Source organism: Aquarana catesbeiana, linkage group LG07, assembly GCF_042186555.1.
Source record: "Aquarana catesbeiana isolate 2022-GZ linkage group LG07, ASM4218655v1, whole genome shotgun sequence".
NCBI classification, from domain to species: domain Eukaryota; kingdom Metazoa; phylum Chordata; class Amphibia; order Anura; family Ranidae; genus Aquarana; species Aquarana catesbeiana.
In genome coordinates this window covers 196,639,975-196,659,807 of record NC_133330.1, presented here as the reverse complement: position 1 = coordinate 196,659,807, position 19,833 = coordinate 196,639,975, and positions in this window count along the sequence as shown.

The window sequence follows — 19,833 nt, the reverse complement described above, 5'->3', positions numbered from 1 at the left end:
TCAGTGCAGAAACCCGCACAGATGTCTCTGAAATTCCCCCTGCAGTCCGGACTAACATGCGGGAATGAAAGTGTGTGATTTCAGCTGAACGATTTACTCCCTCTGTCAGTGTGAACCAGGGCTCAAACTGGGCCTTTTGTTTTTGTCATTCACCTGCTGCTAACCCAGGGACACCATTTCTTCTTTCTTTAAATATCATAAGTAGAAATACAAATTTGCATATCTGCAAATAAACAAAAATAATAAAATACAAATTGTGGTTGCGATCAAATATTTGCAGCAGCGATCAAAAGAGTGTGGTTTTGCCTTCTGACCCAGAAATAAGTCATTGTAATCACCCAGAAGTTCCTGTGCTGGTCAGGATCTCCATCTAGGTGGACATGGCGAGGTCCCTCTTTAGCAAAGAGGAGGTGCTGCTCATTTTCCGGATAAGGGTATGATATGTACTTGTGCTTAATCAATGCGGGGTGGATGTGGTAGTTAGATTTGGTGTGGGTGGGGTTCATCGATTTGTTTGGCATCCCCACACATTTGCTTCTGGCCCATGTGCACACATCACTTCCTGCATTTGTTCTGCTGATGTAAATGCAAGTATAAATGATAGCTCCTTTCTATTAAAATATATATGACTTGTTTCAAAGTTGGGCGACTTTGGACCGCCGAGTTGCTTGACAAGTTGTACCCCATGATTCCCAATGATAACTAGGGATGGGCCGAACACCAACCCCTGTTCGATTCGCAGCAGAACATGCGAACAGACAAAAAATTTGTGCGAACACCGTTAAAGTCTATGGGACACGAACATGAATAATCAAGAGTGCTAATCTTAAAGGTTAATATGCAAGGTTAATATGCAAGTGTTTGGGGACCCGGGTCCCGGCCCCAGGGGACATGTATCAATGCAAAAAAAGTTTTAAAAACGGACGTGATCACGAGCAGTGATTTTAATAATGCTTAAAGTGAAACAATAAAAGTGTAATATTCCTTTAAATTTTGTACCTGGGGGGTGTCTATAGTATGCCTGTAAAGTGGCGCGTGTTTCCCGTGTTTAGAACAGTCTGACAGCAAAATTACATTTCTAAAGGAAGAAAAAAGTCATTTAAAAGTGCTAGCGCTAGTGCCGGCGTTCTGCCGAGAAAGTTCCCCCCCCGGCAGATAAGGACTCCCCTGTACTGCGCAGGCGCAGCACTTGCGCAGTACGAGACGCCGAAAATAGCCGAAGCTGAACACCTGTGAGTTAGCTGTACAGGGCGCCTGTAACAGGGCCGCTCGCGGGCTCGCTTCGCTCGCCGCGCTTCGGGCACGGCCTCGCTTTGTTTGGCATATTTTTATTCTAACTCTATGTCCACTTGGATGGTGGTGCTTGAACCTGGACTCAAGGCAGAATGTAGTGCACAGGCACCGTGTAGAGCTGACAATCAGCTGTTCAACTTCGGAGACTTTCGGCGGCTCCGTAGTCGCTCGTACTGTGCAAGCACAGCGCATGCGCAGTACAGGGGGGTCCTTATCCGCCGGGGGAACTTTCTCGGCAAGACACCGGTATTAATGAATTGTTGGTCCCGACAATACACATAAAAGTTCATTGATAAAAACGGCCCGGGATTCCCCCATAGTCCATTACCAGGCCCTTTGGGTCTGGTATGAATATTAAGGGGAACCCCAAACCAAGATTTTAAAAAAAATGCGTGGGGGTCCCCCCAAATTCCATACCAGGCCCTACCCCATCTCGCATGGATATTAAGCGGACCCCCAGCCAAAATTTTTTTTTTAAATGGCGTGGGGTCCCCCTCAAAATCTGCCACGGGAGGCTCTTTTCTGGATATGTTAAGTCTATGGTTAATGCCACAGTTGCAGGACGACAGTGACAATTTTATTCTCCAATTGAAATCAATGGGGCAGCGCGGCTATACCGCCGGCATAGCGCTGCTGCAGCAGCGCTTTGCGGTGGTTTTAACCCTTTCTCGGCCACTAGCAGGGGGGTAAAACCGGGGTAAAAAGGAGGGCATTAATCAGAGAGGCAGCACAGAGACCTAAGGTAACCCTAGAGGAGCTGCAGAGTTCCACAGCAGAGACTGGAGTATTTGTACATAGGACGACAATAAGCCGTATGCTCCATAGGGTTGGGCTTTATGGCAGAGTGGCCAGAAGAAAGCCATTACTTTCAGCAAAAAATAAAATTGCACGTTTTGAGTTTGCGAAACACACACACACAGTGTCTTGAAAAAGTATTCATCCCCCATGAAATTTTCCACATTGTGTCATGTTACAACCAAAAACGTAAATGTATTTTATTGGGATTTTATGTGCTAGACCAACACAAAGTGGCACATAATTGTGAAGTGGAAGGAAAATGATGAAAATGGTTTTCAATTTTTTTTTACAAATAAATATCTGAAAAGTGTGACTTGCATTTGTATTCAGCCCCCTTTACTCTGATACCCCTAACTAAAATCTAGTGGAACCAATTGCCTTCAGAACTCACCTAATTAGTAAATAGTGTTCTTCTGTGTATAATTTAATCTCAGTAAAAATACAGCTGTTGTGTGAAGTCCTTAGATGTTTGTTGGAGAACCTTATGCTGTGTACACATGGGCGGATTTTTCGACCGGACTAGTCCGACGAGACAAATCCGTCGGACAATCTGACCATTTGTGGTCTTCATCGGACCTGCAGCAGACTTTTTTGGATGAAAATTAGATGGACTTTAGATTTGGAACATGTTTCAAATCTTTCCGTCGGACTCGAGTCCGGTGGAAATATCCGCTACTTTGAAACTAGCTCTATGCTAGTCCGACGGATGAAAACCGACACTAGGGCAGCTATTGGCTACTGGCTATCAACTTCCTTATTATAGTCCGGTCGTACATAATCACGTACGAATCCGTCTGACTTTGATGTGATCGTGTGTATGCAAGTCCGTTCGTTCGAAAGTCCATCGGACGTCCGTCAAAAGTTTGCTGAAAGTCCGTCAGAAAGATCTAGGATCTTTGATCCCGAAAAGTCCACCCATGTGTACACGGCATTAATGAACAAACAGCATCATGAAGGCCAAGGAACAAACCAGACAGGTCAGGGATAAAGTTGTGGAGAAGTTTAAAGCAGAGTTAGCTAATAAAAAATATCCCAAGCTTTGAACATCTCACTGAGCATTGTTCAATCCATCATCAGAAAATGGAAAGAGTATGGCACAACTGCAAACCTACCAAGACATGGTCGTCCACCTAAACTGGCAGTCCGGGCAAGGAGAGCATTAATCAGAGAAGCAGCCAAGAGGTAGTAACTGTGATAACTCTGGAAGAGCTGCAGAGATCCACAGCTCAGGTGGGAGAATCTGTCCACAGGACAACTATTAGTCATGCACTCCACAAATTTGGCCTTTGTGGAAGAGTAGCAAGAAGAAAGCCATAAGAAGTCCCGTTCGCAGTTTGTGAGAAGCCATGTGGGGGACACAACAAACATGTGGAAGAAGGTGCTATGGTCAGATGAGACCAAAAATGAATTTTTTGGCTTAAAAGCAAAACACTATGTGTGGCGGAAAATGAACACTTCACATCACCCCAAACACACCATCCCCACTGTGAAACATGGTGGTGGCAGCATCATGTTGTGGGGATGCTTTTCTTCAACAGGGACAGGGAAGCTGGTCAGAGTTGATGGGAAGATGGATGGAGCCAAATACAGGGCAATCTTAGAAGAAAACCTGTTAGAGTCTGCAAAAAACCTGAGATTGGGGCGGAGGTTCTTCCAGCAGGACTGTGACAGACTCACCCAGCACAGAGGCTTTTGGAGAGGACTGAATGCAAGCCTCTTGCCTTTTGATTATGGGCCCTGGCATTTGGGGTACCCTTGAGGTGTTGTTACTTTGGCTTCGGGTCCTTGTCCCCCCAGGACACACAGACTCTGGGGACCCTGTATTTGCCATATTAGCAATAGTGACTGAGTCATACTGTTGGGACTCATACTGTGAGGAGATGCTAATGTCATCAACTCCACTCACCTATCTGATGTCAGCTATAATGTGTTTAATGTAAATGAGTCTAGTCTGGCTTACCACAGGTTCTAAGAGTATTCAACTCATTGTTGTTTGTACAAAAGAGGCGTTTCACCAGGCCTAAAGAAACCCCACTCAGCGCCAGGTAGCGATGCTAGTCGCAGAGCTGCTAACAAGCATGCAAGTAAAATTTCATAAATGAATAATAATAAATAGCACCCACTTTGTAGAAAGGGGGGAATATAACCTAAACACAGAGAGCAGCTGTTTAAACACAAAAGATCACATACAGATATAATGTTTCAAAAAATCTAAAAATAGACTATAATGACACACTAAAACAGCGCTAATGTTGAACTATCATCCAATAGACACGTGGCCAACTACACATGCATAAGGAAATCCATTATAGGAACATCCTTAAAGAAAAAGTCCCTTGAAGAAATAAGTGATGCAGAGTTCAGGGTGTACTTCAACCAGGTCATCAGTTGATAATAAAAAGAATTCTTAACGTGCACCTTCCACCGATCACTCAGGATTCCACCCAGTGTAGACACACTCCCCCTAGGGGGTTAAACTCACCAGAGTTGGAAAATAATAAAACATTCAGAATGATCCAAATCAGCAAACTGGAGTTGACATCACTCATAAGGGATCAGGGCTCATAATGCATCAAAAACAAGAAGAGAAGCATAATAGCGTAATCCTGTTTATTGATTAAACCCCTTCCACCACATAAAAAACTCCCCTTCAATATATACACGTACATCAAATCATAAAATCAATAGGCAATCATAGAAGCAGGTAGTAGGAGCGTGTTTTACTTCACCATGAACCGTCAGCGCCGCCAGATAGGAACCGCGATTCACTTCCTAGTTGTGCAGTAGGCTCAGGTGGAGCGCACACGTCACTTCCTACGTCGCGTAAGCCACGCCCTGACGCGTTTCGTCATATCCTGACTTCGACAGAGGGCGTGGCTACGCGACTGTCTCTTAAGCTTAAATACCCCCATCCACCCCATCCAGCCAATCACAGTACGACATAGAGAGCGGCGGGTGCACGTCGCCAGTCACTGTCAATACTTACGGCTGCTTACAGGAGGGGGAGAGGGTCAAAAAAGTTCTGCACAGTTTGTTCAATCATTAAAAATATTAAAAACGAGCTTCAAAAATACCACAACAGGATTTACATACCCACGCTCGCACAGACACTTCTATAGGCATGCAAATCTCTAAAACACATCAGTATACAGCCATAAACACTGTCTGTAAGACTAGCTGTAAGCTGAATTCAAGCCTATCACGTTTGACCATTAAGCTAGCTTACCTAGATAAATCAATATTGAGCACAAACATCGATGCTCTACATTTTTTATAAATATATATAATAAATCACATAAAAATATTTATAGTTACAAAATGCGAATAAACAAGGTTAAAAAATAAGGAATACCACAGAACAATAAGAAAAAGACACTTAAGGTCATTAAATTCTCACTGCTCAAAAGTGTCACCTTAGTAGATTCAAGGCCTATAGCTAGATACTAATCTAGGTGACTATCAAATGGGAAACATAATTGGAAGAGACCGAACTCCAAAAAAGGGGAGCAAAACAAAGTAAAATACACTAAAAATAAAAATACAGATAGAAATACAGGTAACAATACTCAGCATATTCATAAAAATCTAAACAGAGCAAAAAAATATATAAAATACCAAAATATAACAATACAGGTCAGTTGCATAGCTAGAGTCGCATGGCAGGAGAGAAGGTCCCAGAGTCTCCAAGGAGACACCAGGAATAATCATAAATCAAAAAAGCCCCTATCACAGATATTGATAATCGCTTGTAAGGCGGTTAATATCAAGATCCATTGAAATCAGTACTCAACATAATAATAACAACCGAAACTTTATACCAGAGTAACACACAACGTAAAGACAGGCCAAACTCAAAGCCAAAATCACATAATAGGACAGTAGTCGCATGACAAAACAAAAATACCCCAAAATCCTAATAGCATACCTAGGAGTGATCCAATGAGAAAGACGTTGATCATAGACATCAATAGTCACTTATAAAGCAATTGATATCAAGATCAACGTTTAACCCCCTTGGTGATAGTGTGTCTACCAAGAAGATCCATTGGGTCTCTCTCTTAGAGAGGTCTCGGACCAAATTAGACCCTCTCCATTTAGGTTTCAAATGATCCACACCCCAAAATTTAAGGCCCGAAGGATCTTGGTTATGCTTTAATTTAAAATGGAGTGATAGATTATGATCTTTAAAACCATTTTTAATATTAGCTATATGTTCTGCTATTCTAACCCTCAGCAGCCTTTTAGTCCGTCCTATATAGATCAGACCACAGGGACATTGTATAGCATACACCACGAAGGCTGTATTACATGTGATGAATTCATTTATAGTGAATTCCTTACCATTTGTAGTGGACATAAAGCTTTCTAACGCCCTCAATGGTCTGTCCACTTCCCTGCATGCACGGCATCTCCTACAACTAAAAAATCCTTTTTTATCCCAAAAGGTAGGAGGCCTAGAGGGAGGATCAAGTATTTTATGTACTATCTTGTCCGCAAAACTGTTGGACCTCCTGTATACGAACTTAGGCCTAGAGGGCAAAACTGGACCTAACGTCTTGTCCATACATAACACGTGCCAATGGGCATTAAAAATATCTTCCACCTCCCTGTACTGAGCGTGAAAGCCCGAAATAAAGCTCCATTCATGATTATCAGTATTTTGGGTTCTTGGCCGATCTTCTAAGCAGGCATCCCTGGATCGCATAGCTAATTCTTGGATAGTGGAGTCGAGTGATCCCTCCACATATCCCTTTTCCATAAATTTTTTCTTAATAACCTGGGCCTGAATCAAAAAATCAGCATCCTCTGTACAGTTCCTTTTCACTCTTGTGAATTGCCCCTTAGGTATATTCTTTAACCATTTAGGGTGATGTCCACTTATCATTGGTAGGTAGCTGTTAGAGTCTGTGGGCTTGAAGTAAACTTTAGTCCCCAATCTATTGCCTTGCCTAAAAATGGTGACATCTAAAAAATGTATGTTACTCTGACTAAAATCGCTGGTAAGTCTAATGTTGTTACTGTTAGAGTTGAGCTCATTTAAAAATTCCTGTAAACTTGTGCTGGACCCTTCCCAAATAAAAAACAGGTCATCAATATACCTCTTGTATAGCAAAAGCTGGGTACGGGCGGCAGAAAATATCGTTTTGTCCTCCCATTCCCCCATAAACAAATTTGCTATACTTGGGGCAAATTTTGCCCCCATGGCAACACCTCTACGTTGGGAAAAAAAACACCCATCAAACCAAAAAAAGTTATGGCTTAAACAAAAGTCAAGCGCATTTCTGATGAAAACTTTTTGGTTATGTGGCAGGTCATCACGCTGACAGAGAGCCCAATTAAGGGCTAAGAGGGCGTCATCATGTTGTATGATTGAATAGAGTGACGCCACATCCGCCGTTACCAAATATAACTCTTGCTTGCCTGTTAGATCTACCTGCTGAAGGATCTGTAGGAGACTTTTAGTGTCCCTCAGATACGCCTTCGTGCGTACCACACTTTCCTGAAGAAAGTGGTCAAGATATTGGCCCATCCGAGACGTGATGGACCCAATCCCATTAACTATCGGCCTCCCTGGAGGTTTATTAAGATCCTTGTGTATCTTGGGCAGGGTGTATATTATGGGGATTCTGCTATCACTCGGCACCAGATATCTTCTTTCTTTGTTAGACAGAACCCCAATTGAATAACCCATTTCTACCAAATTCCTCAAATCCTTTTCATATTGGGCAGTAGGGTCCTTTGTTAATTTGGCATATGTTACATCATCGTTTAACATTTCAGTGAGCTGATTCACATAAAAGTCCTTATTCAAAATAACTACCCCCCCCCTTTATCAGCCGGCCTGATCACTATTTCCTTCCTTTTCTCCAATGAAGCAATCCCATCGATAATATGTTGGGGATTAACATTCTTTTTAGGCATAAGCTGTTCTAGATCACGCACCACCAACCCTTTAAACACCTCCATGTGTTGGCTGGCGCTATTAAGGGGGTTAAACAGGGACTTATTTCTAAGTCCACTATCAATAGGTCCTGAGTTATTCATAACAACTGGCCGAGGGCCCTTATTTAAAAAATATTTTTTAATATTGACTTTCCTCATGTACCTATGTACGTCAATAAAAACATCAAACTTATTGATGGGTCTATTTAGACCACATTTCAACCCTAGATTTAAAATGTTGGTTTCTTTATGAGATAAAATCACCTTACTTAAATTAAAAATGCCTCCTAATCCTGCCCTCTCCTTCTTTTTCTGGGCCCTTCTTCCTGCTCTGCACCCCCTTGTTCGTCTCTCCACTGGTTGGGGTAATGAGGGTGAACCTCCTCTCTTCGCGGATATTCCCTCCACTGAAAGTTGCGGTGGTCTTGTCTTGGCCGTCCCCGACCCGGAGGCCTCCCCCTCTGATGCGAGTCCCCCCGGCCTCGTTTCTGCCAGTTTCTCCCCCTCCCTAAAAAAGGACGGGGAGATTGATATCCAGTTCTATCACCATTCCCTCTCAGCGGGTCAAATCTATTATTAACGGGAACCTGATAATGGTTATTGGAAGGTGTATGATAGTAAGGTTGGTTAAGCCCATTCCTCCCATCATTCTTTTTACCATAACCTGTATTACCCCTACTAGGGGTGGTACAAACACCAGCGGGGCGATTTGGCCCTTGATCTTTCCTATTAGGACCTGCGTAGATATCCGTATCCGGTTTATCCCCGTGATCACCTGGGTCATCGGTACATGCCCCAGCTGTACTGCTAACAGCATTAGTAGGTATTTTAGATTGTTGCCAGAGATACACAGACCCAGACCTAAAGTCCCTAAGATCTCTATGGAACTTTTTGGCCTTCTTCTTCTGTGTATCTCTGTCAATCTTTTCCAGTTTTTTCTTAATACGAGTATTAAACTCTATTACTTGCTGGGAGTCCTTTACAGGATCTAGTTGCAAGCGAAATTCATTAATTTTGCCCTCCAAAATGGCCATTTTCTTACGTTTCCGAGCCAGAACCAAGTCCTGTAGCTTAAAGCCCATACCAGTAAAGAACTCATACCATTCCTGCATGGATTCTGGGTCATCAAGACCATCTTGGGGGGCTACCTCCCATCTCAAGCTCCTCACTATAATTTTCTCCTTAATATACTGCTCAAATGCACATATGTCCCACCAAGTGCGGACTTGTTTTTCTAGTGCATTACCCAAGGCAGTGAGGACCCCATTAATATTAGACTGTGCAGTAGCCTGCTCATTGATTGCAAAAACAGTACTAATGTCAATTGTTCTGCTGCTAAGAAACTGCAACGCATCCATGGCTGCTAAGAAAATAAAAAACAAAAGTACAAAAGAGGCGTTTCACCAGGCCTACAGAAACCCCACTCAGCGCCAGGTAGCGATGCTAGTCGCAGAGCTGCTAACAAGCATGCAAGTAAAATTTCATAAATGAATAATAATAAATAGCACCCACTTTGTAGAAAGGGGGGAATATAACCTAAACACAGAGAGCAGCTGTTTAAACACAAAAGATCACATACAGATATAATGTTTCAAAAAATCTAAAAATAGACTATAATGACACACTAAAACAGCGCTAATGTTGAACTATCATCCAATAGACACGTGGCCAACTACACATGCATAAGGAAATCCATTATAGGAACATCCTTAAAGAAAAAGTCCCTTGAAGAAATAAGTGATGCAGAGTTCAGGGTGTACTTCAACCAGGTCATCAGTTGATAATAAAAAGAATTCTTAACGTGCACCTTCCACCGATCACTCAGGATTCCACCCAGTGTAGACACACTCCCCCTAGGGGGTTAAACTCACCAGAGTTGGAAAATAATAAAACATTCAGAATGATCCAAATCAGCAAACTGGAGTTGACATCACTCATAAGGGATCAGGGATGTTCAGGGCTCATAATGCATCAAAAACAAGAAGAGAAGCATAATAGCGTAATCCTGTTTATTGATTAAACCCCTTCCACCACATAAAAAACTCCCCTTCAATATATACACGTACATCAAATCATAAAATCAATAGGCAATCATAGAAGCAGGTAGTAGGAGCGTGTTTTACTTCACCATGAACCGTCAGCGCCGCCAGATAGGAACCGCGATTCACTTCCTAGTTGTGCAGTAGGCTCAGGTGGAGCGCACACGTCACTTCCTACGTCGCGTAAGCCACGCCCTGACGCGTTTCGTCATATCCTGACTTCGACAGAGGGCGTGGCTACGCGACTGTCTCTTAAGCTTAAATACCCCCATCCACCCCATCCAGCCAATCACAGTACGACATAGAGAGCGGCGGGTGCACGTCGCCAGTCACTGTCAATACTTACGGCTGCTTACAGGAGGGGGAGAGGGTCAAAAAAGTTCTGCACAGTTTGTTCAATCATTAAAAATATTAAAAACGAGCTTCAAAAATACCACAACAGGATTTACATACCCACGCTCGCACAGACACTTCTATAGGCATGCAAATCTCTAAAACACATCAGTATACAGCCATAAACACTGTCTGTAAGACTAGCTGTAAGCTGAATTCAAGCCTATCACGTTTGACCATTAAGCTAGCTTACCTAGATAAATCAATATTGAGCACAAACATCGATGCTCTACATTTTTTATAAATATATATAATAAATCACATAAAAATATTTATAGTTACAAAATGCGAATAAACAAGGTTAAAAAATAAGGAATACCACAGAACAATAAGAAAAAGACACTTAAGGTCATTAAATTCTCACTGCTCAAAAGTGTCACCTTAGTAGATTCAAGGCCTATAGCTAGATACTAATCTAGGTGACTATCAAATGAATATCCGCGAAGAGAGGAGGTTCACCCTCATTACCCCAACCAGTGGAGAGACGAACAAGGGGGTGCAGAGCAGGAAGAAGGGCCCAGAAAAAGAAGGAGAGGGCAGGATTAGGAGGCATTTTTAATTTAAGTAAGGTGATTTTATCTCATAAAGAAACCAACATTTTAAATCTAGGGTTGAAATGTGGTCTAAATAGACCCATCAATAAGTTTGATGTTTTTATTGACGTACATAGGTACATGAGGAAAGTCAATATTAAAAAATATTTTTTAAATAAGGGCCCTCGGCCAGTTGTTATGAATAACTCAGGACCTATTGATAGTGGACTTAGAAATAAGTCCCTGTTTAACCCCCTTAATAGCGCCAGCCAACACATGGAGGTGTTTAAAGGGTTGGTGGTGCGTGATCTAGAACAGCTTATGCCTAAAAAGAATGTTAATCCCCAACATATTATCGATGGGATTGCTTCATTGGAGAAAAGGAAGGAAATAGTGATCAGGCCGGCTGATAAAGGGGGGGGGTAGTTATTTTGAATAAGGACTTTTATGTGAATCAGCTCACTGAAATGTTAAACGATGATGTAACATATGCCAAATTAACAAAGGACCCTACTGCCCAATATGAAAAGGATTTGAGGAATTTGGTAGAAATGGGTTATTCAATTGGGGTTCTGTCTAACAAAGAAAGAAGATATCTGGTGCCGAGTGATAGCAGAATCCCCATAATATACACCCTGCCCAAGATACACAAGGATCTTAATAAACCTCCAGGGAGGCCGATAGTTAATGGGATTGGGTCCATCACGTCTCGGATGGGCCAATATCTTGACCACTTTCTTCAGGAAAGTGTGGTACGCACGAAGGCGTATCTGAGGGACACTAAAAGTCTCCTACAGATCCTTCAGCAGGTAGATCTAACAGGCAAGCAAGAGTTATATTTGGTAACGGCGGATGTGGCGTCACTCTATTCAATCATACAACATGATGACGCCCTCTTAGCCCTTAATTGGGCTCTCTGTCAGCGTGATGACCTGCCACATAACCAAAAAGTTTTCATCAGAAATGCGCTTGACTTTTGTTTAAGCCATAACTTTTTTTGGTTTGATGGGTGTTTTTTTTTCCCAACGTAGAGGTGTTGCCATGGGGGCAAAATTTGCCCCAAGTATAGCAAATTTGTTTATGGGGGAATGGGAGGACAAAACGATATTTTCTGCCGCCCGTACCCAGCTTTTGCTATACAAGAGGTATATTGATGACCTGTTTTTTATTTGGGAAGGGTCCAGCACAAGTTTACAGGAATTTTTAAATGAGCTCAACTCTAACAGTAACAACATTAGACTTACCAGCGATTTTAGTCAGAGTAACATACATTTTTTAGATGTCACCATTTTTAGGCAAGGCAATAGATTGGGGACTAAAGTTTACTTCAAGCCCACAGACTCTAACAGCTACCTACCAATGATAAGTGGACATCACCCTAAATGGTTAAAGAATATACCTAAGGGGCAATTCACGAGAGTGAAAAGGAACTGTACAGAGGATGCTGATTTTTTGATTCAGGCCCAGGTTATTAAGAAAAAATTTATGGAAAAGGGATATGTGGAGGGATCACTCGACTCCACTATCCAAGAATTAGCTATGCGATCCAGGGATGCCTGCTTAGAAGATCGGCCAAGAACCCAAAATACTGATAATCATGAATGGAGCTTTATTTCGGGCTTTCACGCTCAGTACAGGGAGGTGGAAGATATTTTTAATGCCCATTGGCACGTGTTATGTATGGACAAGACGTTAGGTCCAGTTTTGCCCTCTAGGCCTAAGTTCGTATACAGGAGGTCCAACAGTTTTGCGGACAAGATAGTACATAAAATACTTGATCCTCCCTCTAGGCCTCCTACCTTTTGGGATAAAAAAGGATTTTTTAGTTGTAGGAGATGCCGTGCATGCAGGGAAGTGGACAGACCATTGAGGGCGTTAGAAAGCTTTATGTCCACTACAAATGGTAAGGAATTCACTATAAATGAATTCATCACATGTAATACAGCCTTCGTGGTGTATGCTATACAATGTCCCTGTGGTCTGATCTATATAGGACGGACTAAAAGGCTGCTGAGGGTTAGAATAGCAGAACATATAGCTAATATTAAAAATGGTTTTAAAGATCATAATCTATCACTCCATTTTAAATTAAAGCATAACCAAGATCCTTCGGGCCTTAAATTTTGGGGTGTGGATCATTTGAAACCTAAATGGAGAGGGTCTAATTTGGTCCGAGACCTCTCTAAGAGAGAGACCCAATGGATCTTCTTGGTAGACACACTATCACCAAGGGGGTTAAACGTTGATCTTGATATCAATTGCTTTATAAGTGACTATTGATGTCTATGATCAACGTCTTTCTCATTGGATCACTCCTAGGTATGCTATTAGGATTTTGGGGTATTTTTGTTTTGTCATGCGACTACTGTCCTATTATGTGATTTTGGCTTTGAGTTTGGCCTGTCTTTACGTTGTGTGTTACTCTGGTATAAAGTTTCGGTTGTTATTATTATGTTGAGTACTGATTTCAATGGATCTTGATATTAACCGCCTTACAAGCGATTATCAATATCTGTGATAGGGGCTTTTTTGATTTATGATTATTCCTGGTGTCTCCTTGGAGACTCTGGGACCTTCTCTCCTGCCATGCGACTCTAGCTATGCAACTGACCTGTATTGTTATATTTTGGTATTTTATATATTTTTTTGCTCTGTTTAGATTTTTATGAATATGCTGAGTATTGTTACCTGTATTTCTATCTGTATTTTTATTTTTAGTGTATTTTACTTTGTTTTGCTCCCCTTTTTTGGAGTTCGGTCTCTTCCAATTATGTTTCCCATTTGATAGTCACCTAGATTAGTATCTAGCTATAGGCCTTGAATCTACTAAGGTGACACTTTTGAGCAGTGAGAATTTAATGACCTTAAGTGTCTTTTTCTTATTGTTCTGTGGTATTCCTTATTTTTTAACCTTGTTTATTCGCATTTTGTAACTATAAATATTTTTATGTGATTTATTATATATATTTATAAAAAATGTAGAGCATCGATGTTTGTGCTCAATATTGATTTATCTAGGTAAGCTAGCTTAATGGTCAAACGTGATAGGCTTGAATTCAGCTTACAGCTAGTCTTACAGACAGTGTTTATGGCTGTATACTGATGTGTTTTAGAGATTTGCATGCCTATAGAAGTGTCTGTGCGAGCGTGGGTATGTAAATCCTGTTGTGGTATTTTTGAAGCTCGTTTTTTAATATTTTTAATGATTGAACAAACTGTGCAGAACTTTTTTGACCCTCTCCCCCTCCTGTAAGCAGCCGTAAGTATTGACAGTGACTGGCGACGTGCACCCGCCGCTCTCTATGTCGTACTGTGATTGGCTGGATGGGGTGGATGGGGGTATTTAAGCTTAAGAGACAGTCGCGTAGCCACGCCCTCTGTCGAAGTCAGGATATGACGAAACGCGTCAGGGCGTGGCTTACGCGACGTAGGAAGTGACGTGTGCGCTCCACCTGAGCCTACTGCACAACTAGGAAGTGAATCGCGGTTCCTATCTGGCGGCGCTGACGGTTCATGGTGAAGTAAAACACGCTCCTACTACCTGCTTCTATGATTGCCTATTGATTTTATGATTTGATGTACGTGTATATATTGAAGGGGAGTTTTTTATGTGGTGGAAGGGGTTTAATCAATAAACAGGATTACGCTATTATGCTTCTCTTCTTGTTTTTGATGCATTATGAGCCCTGAACATCCCTGATCCCTTATGAGTGATGTCAACTCCAGTTTGCTGATTTGGATCATTCTGAATGTTTTATTATTTTCCAACTCTGGTGAGTTTAACCCCCTAGGGGGAGTGTGTCTACACTGGGTGGAATCCTGAGTGATCGGTGGAAGGTGCACGTTAAGAATTCTTTTTATTATCAACTGATGACCTGGTTGAAGTACACCCTGAACTCTGCATCACTTATTTCTTCAAGGGACTTTTTCTTTAAGGATGTTCCTATAATGGATTTCCTTATGCATGTGTAGTTGGCCACGTGTCTATTGGATGATAGTTCAACATTAGCGCTGTTTTAGTGTGTCATTATAGTCTATTTTTAGATTTTTTGAAACATTATATCTGTATGTCATTGTTGTTTGTATTGTTAATTGTAATTAGCTCCTGCTATTGTGTTTAATGTACTGTGTGAAGCTCGGTGACAACAAGTCTGACCTGTCGTGAAATCCTGATGGGCACAGAGTCACATCAGCTGCTTAAAGGGATTAGTTAATTAGCTCATGTTAATTTGTTACAGGTGTATTTTTAGAGTAATAAGAGCAGGAGGGGGAACCTCCTCTTCTACTGTATATAAGACTGTTTTTCTGGACCTAATAAAAACAGTCTATGTTAGCAGTGAAACAAGTCTCACCTTGTTTTGTGCTAGGGAGCAGTTGGAATATCTGATATCTGTATCCAGACTGGGAGGAAGTGGTATACTGACGGAAACACTCAAGCGGAGTGTGGGACATTCCGTGACAAGGACAATGACCCTAAACATACAGCCAGAGCTACAATGGAATGGTTTAGATCAAAGCATATTCATGTGTTAGAATGGCCCATTCAAAGTTCAGACCAAAATCCAATTGAGAATCTGTGACAAGACTTGAAAATTGCTGTTCACAGACAATCTCCATCCAATCTGACAGAGCTTGAGCTATTTTGCAAAGAGGAATGGGCAAAAACGTCACTCTCTAGATGTGCAGAGCTGGTAGAGACATCCCCAAAAAGACTTGCAGCTGTAATTGCAGCGAAAGGGGGTTATACCAAGTATTGACTCAGGGGGGCTAAGTACAAATGCACGCCACACTTTTCAGATATTTATTTGTAAAAAATGTTTAAAACAATTTATCATTTTCCTTCCACTTCACAATTATGTGCCATTTTATGTTGGTCTATCACATAAAATCCCAATAAAATACATTTACGTTTTTAGTTGCAACATGACAAAATGTGGAAAATTTCAAGGGGTATGAATACTTTTTCAAGGCACTAAAATATATATAAAAGTATTTACCCCCCTTGGCATTTTTCATGTTTTGTTGCCTCACAACCTGGAATTAACATGGACTGTTTGAAGATTTGCATCATTTAATTTATAGAACATGCCCACAACTTTGAAGATTTTTTTTATTTATTGTGAAGCAAACAACAAATAGGACAAAATAACAGAAAAAGTAAATGTGCATAACTATTCACCCCCCTAAAGTCAATACTTTGTAGAGCCACCTTTTGCAGCTATAACAGCTCCAAGTCGCTTTGGATAAGTCTCTATGAGCTTGCCACATCTTACCACTGGGATCTTTGCCCATCCTCCTTCCAAAACTGCTCCAGCTCCTTCAAGTTGGATGGTTTGAACTTGTGAACAGCAATCCTTAAGTCTGACCACAGATTTTCTATTGGATTGAGGTCTGGGCTTTGACTAGGCCATTCCAACACATTTACATGTTTACCCTTAAACCACTCAAGTGTTGCTTTAGCAGTGTGTTTGGGGTCATTGTCCTGCTGGAAGGTGAACCTTCGTCCTAACCTCAAATCACACACAGAATGGTACAGGTTTTGCTCAAGAATATCCCTGTATTTAACACCATCCATCTTTCCCTCAAGTCTGACCAGTTTCCTCGTCCCGACTGCTGAAAAACATCCCCACAGCATGATGCTGCCACCACCATATTTCACAGTGGGGATGGTGTTCTTTGGGTGATGTGATGTGTTGGGTTTGCGCCAGACATAGCATTTTCTTTGATGGACAAAAAATTCAATTTTAGTCTCATCAGACCAGAGCACCTTCCTCCATACATTTTGGGAGTCTCCCACATGCCTTTTCGCCAACTCAAAATGTACCATTTTGTTTTTAGCTGAAAGTAACGGCTTTCTTCTGGCCACTCAGCCCAACTCTATGGAGCCTACGGCTTATTGTCGTCCTATGTACAGATACTCCAGTCTCTGCTGTGGAACTCTGCAGCTCCTCGAGGGTTAATGCCCTCCTTGCCCGGTCCGTTGTGGTGTGCGGCCGTTTCTTGGCAGGTTTGCTGTTGTGCCATGTTCTTTCCATTTGGTTATGATAGATTTGATGGCGCTCCTAGGGATCATCAAAGATTTGGATATTTTTTTATAACCTAACCCTAACTTGTACTTCTCAACACCATTGTCCCTTACTTGTTTGGAGAGTTCCTTGGTCTTCATGGCAGTGTTTGGTTAGTGGTGCCTCTTGTTTAGGTGTTGCAGCCTCTGGGGCCTTTCAAAAAGTTGTGTACATGTAATGACAGATCATGTGACACTTAGATTGCACACAGGTGGACATCATTTCACTAATTATGTGACTTCTGAAGGTAATTGGTTGCACCAGAGCTTTTTATGGGCTTCATAACAAAGAGGGTGAATACATACGCACATGCCAATTATAATTTTTTTATTTCTGAAAAATAGTTTTATGTATATATTTTTCTAATTTTACTTCTCCAACTTATGCCCTGTACACACGGTCGATTTTCCAACGGAATATGTGTGATCGGAGCTTGTTGTCGGAAATTCCGACCGTGTGTGGGCTCCATTGGACTTTTTCCATCGGAATTTCCGACACACAAAGTTCGAGAGCAGGCTATAAAATTTTCTGACAACAAAATCCAATCCTTTAAATTCGGATCATGTGTAGACAAATCAGACGGATAAAGTGCCACGCATGCTCAGAATAAATTAGGAGATGAAAGCTATTGGCTATTGCCCCGTTTATAGTCCCGACATACGTGTTTTACGTCACCGTGTTCGGAACGATCGGATTTTCAGACAACTTTGTGCGACCGTATGTATGCAAGAAAAGTTTGAGCCAACATCCGTTGGAAAAAAAACGATGTATTTTGTTGTCGGAATGTCCAGTCAATGTCTGATCATTTGTACAGGGCATTAGACTTTTGTGTTCTGATCCATCACATATAATTCAGATTAAAAAAACATTGAACTAAAGGCTGTAATGTAACAAAACAGGTAAAAAGCCAAGGGGGGTAAATACTTTTGCAAGGCACTATATATATATATATATATATATATATATATATATATATATATTGTGTAGGGGGACTTTAACTTTATTACTTTATGTTTAGTGTGTGATGTACTGAGGTGGGCGGTCTCCTCTGAGTGTTTCAGTGATTTTCTGGTACTGTAATCTTGCTATGTCTCGGTTACAGTAACAGGAGACGTTCTACACAGTTCGAAGCATTTGTATATCTCTTCACTCTTCAAAAGGAGAAGTGATCTACACTGCTTCATAAACTGGCAATCAGAGGAGTGAGATCTCCTCTGAGAATGCCTGAGAACACATCAGCGGTTATTTACCGCTGCTAGATAAACGGACACCTTGGTCTGGAAAATCTTTTGTTCTATTTAAATAAACTGTAAAATACAGTATGTTTTTTTTTAATTGTATGGCTACTTGAGATTTCTATTTTAACTGTCACTAGGTTTATATGATCAGAATCATATTTTTATGATAAAAAGTAACATGAGACGTTCTCCAAAGTTTGAAGCATTTGTATATCTCTTCACTCTTCAAAAGGAGAAGCGATGTACACTGCTTCATAAACTGGCACTCAGAGGAGTGAGATCTCCTCTGAGAATGCCTGAGAACACATCAGCGGTTATTTACCGCTGCTTGATAAATGGACACCTTGGTCTGGAAAATCTTTTGTTCGATTTGAATAAACTGTAAAATACAGTATGTTTTTTTTTTAATTGTATGGCTACTTGAGATTTCTATTTTAACTGTCACTAGGTTTATATGATCAGAATCATATTTTTACTAGGGTTTATTATCAGATCTTATAAATAGAATTATATAAGGCAGTTGAGTCAGCGGGAATACCTGTGGATCCATGAAAGCCTAGGTTTATATGATCAGAATCATATTTTTACTAGGGTTTATTATCAGATCTTATAAATAGAATTATATAAGGCAGTTGAGTCAGCGAAAATACCTGTGGATCCATGAAACCCGGGTTGCGGTTCCTAGGGGGTTAAATGTTGAGTTTGACCTCAACTGCTTTATATCAGATAATGAAGATCAGATATGTTTGTGCTCATTCTTTTCTTTTCCCCTCTCTTTTTGTATATACCGGATTTTGATTCATTTATTGTAAAGAGATGGCCGCAGGTACATATAATGATTTTTAATCTGCTTCATTTCCTAATGATTTGTTTAGTGCTTGGGATCAGTATGGAATAATTTGTATAGCAATAACTCTCGGTGGAGCTGCTGGTTTAAGCGGGCTTGTTACCTTCACTCTCGATACCTCTGTTTCACCAGCACCGGGTCTAGGGTTCCGTTGAGTTTACCTCTGGATGATATAAGCACCAAACACTTGAGTAGGTTTTCCAATGCTTTAATAGAATAAACCAGGGAAGTAGCAGGAAAGAGGTAGCAGGAAAGCTGCAGGGAAGCTCAAATACCTTTCTATTGTATTTCTTCAGAAATATTCTTTGTAATTGAATGGTTCCGCTTTTTTGTAGGATTCAATCTCTGCCCATCACTTGCCTAGCAGCCAGCACGCAGCACGAACAAAAGTCTCTGCCACAGACTTATCTGGAATAAAACCCGTACGATCCTCTGCCACAGGATGTATTGGTTTGTGGTGAAAGTCAGATACAGTACTTGAACCTTTAAGCCAACCCGGCAGTACTCTGCTGTAAGATTACTTCGGAATGCGTCCTCCAACCGAATCACCAGGCCCCTCTCCAGACCAGCACTCTGCATGATCCTTCCATGACGGGTCCTCCCCTGGGATCTTCTCGGTTGTCCAGCTTCTTTACTCAGGAAAGACAGCTCAGGACCATTTCTCCACTGCTGTGGTAGGCCCCA